Source organism: Athene cunicularia (assembly GCF_003259725.1).
Source record: "Athene cunicularia isolate RWA chromosome 9 unlocalized genomic scaffold, athCun1 chr9_part1, whole genome shotgun sequence".
NCBI lineage: Eukaryota > Metazoa > Chordata > Aves > Strigiformes > Strigidae > Athene > Athene cunicularia.
Window position 1 is genome coordinate 9,365,672 of NW_020799110.1, and position 2,171 is coordinate 9,367,842.

Genomic DNA, 2,171 nt, shown 5'->3' on the forward strand with positions numbered 1-2,171 from the left:
TGTCTTAATGTTTTGTGGAAATGCTATTGGGGGTGCTGTGTGCTTGAAATAAAGTGGGCGGAGAACAATTGAGGGTAAATAAGATTCGTGATCAGAAAGATTCTGTCATTAGTCCAATTTCTGGAAGAATTTGTGGTTTTTTTCCTCTTCAATTAAGTTTTTCCTAGATTTATTAAAGCAATTCAGCAATAAGCAAAAGACCCTATAATGATAAGAATGTACAAATGTATAAGCTGCGGTGAACTAGATTAGATGCACAGTGAATATTTAGTTCTGAATTTAAAAGTGTATTGTTAAATGCTTAACTTTAATATATGCATTTTATGTTAAAATATTTCTATCTTTTTAATTACAAATTATTTTCTATATGTTTATATTTCTATTTGGATCTTTTCTGTACATAAGCTTGTGAATTATTTTAATTGCTTGGAAAAGTAACTTTATAGGCAAATACTTACTGTAAATGTGGGGAGGGGTTTTATGGAGTAGCAGAATTTCACAACTGCTTTATTTATTTTAATATAAGTGATATACTGATGTTGCGCTTAGAGACCAACTTCCAAAAATCCTCCAGGCATTTTCTTGTCTCTGTGGAAGATTTTTGCAGAAGATATGCCAGCTTTCAAAATCTTCTCATTACCCTGCTACAGCGTGAATGTTTTTCCCATCCCCCTTTTAACCTAGGAATTAGAAGAAAGTACAGATGATGCTTGCTTAACCCTGCATTTAGTGCCAAGCAGTGATGTGCTCCCTATGAAACCATTTCTGACCCTATGCTTGCAGTGGTGAGCCTGAATTTTTCCCCTTCCTTGCCCATCATTGTCGGTCAATTATGGGATGGAACTGAACCAGAAAATCTGGTACAGTCTGGCAATTAGTACAAAGGGTTTCCAGTCTAGTGTGAAGACAGAGATGCAAGAGCCCCAGCAGCTAGAGAAATAGTTTTGATTGGCCATGGACATTGCCTTTTAGTGCTGCTTGGTTACTTCCTAAAGATACTGGCTCTTCTACCCTACAGGTCTTCCTCCTTAAAGTACTGCATTACGGGCCTACTTTTTATAAGTCTTTTGGGAAGTGGGGAGGTCTTCTTTTTTTAGCTCTAGCTTCTCCCATTTGCAGACTGTCATTTTAACCCATCAAACAGACACATTTTGACTTGTACAACAAAGAACCAAGTTATCAACATTCACAGAAACTGACATTTTTAATTCAGGCTTCATTATGTCTTCGGTTTATGACAGTGAGCTACAAAGACATTTAAAGTTTTTTTTTCTTTTTTTTTCATTTTAAATTCAGCATTGGGATGTTTATCTTTCTTTTAATGCTCATATTTCCCTTTCTACCTTTATTCTTTAGTAATATATAATTAGCATTATCAAACCCATCAGCTATTATCCACTATGACTTTTGACCTTTGTTTTTATATATCTAGCATTTTCCAAAATAAATTGTAATACAAATTCCAACTGTTTATGTTACATCATTATAGTAAAATATAATTAGTTAAGCTCCCTAATACATTCATCATAAAAATAATCTCTTTTGATATTACTAAAATTTAATGAATGATTACATATATGTAAACTTGTTAAATATCTGGTATTGTAAGATAAGGATTAATAATGAAACAAGAATTCTAATTCAAAAATAACATACCGAAGTCAGGACTTTTCATATGTAACCAACATTTCCAAGAGTTATCGCTGAGTCTGTAATTGATATTTCCCACTCTCCTAAGAGAGAACAAAAATCTGGTATAACTTTGATTAAAGTTTAGAAGAAGAGCTAGTTATGCCAAATAAAAATTTTAGACTATTATTTCCAGGAAAGCTGGTAACTTTGCTGAATATATGAATATATGAAGACAGTACTCAGTCAAAACTAAAATGCGGTATAATTAGATAGAACTGCAAGCAGTTGCCAAATAGGAACATCGAGCATTCAACCATAACCATAGTGTTTTGTTTGTGAGAATTTTTGTTTTCATACGAGTCAGCAGTTTCTGGTTTATGCTTGGATAACTGTGTATTTGGGATGTTGTCTTTTGCAGTTTCAAAAAAGTAAATGTGTGATCTAAGCTTTATATATATATGTGAAATATTAGAAATACACATTCAGATTTTATACTGTCATTTTTTCTTCATTCTGTCTGTCTCTGCACCTGTCTCTTA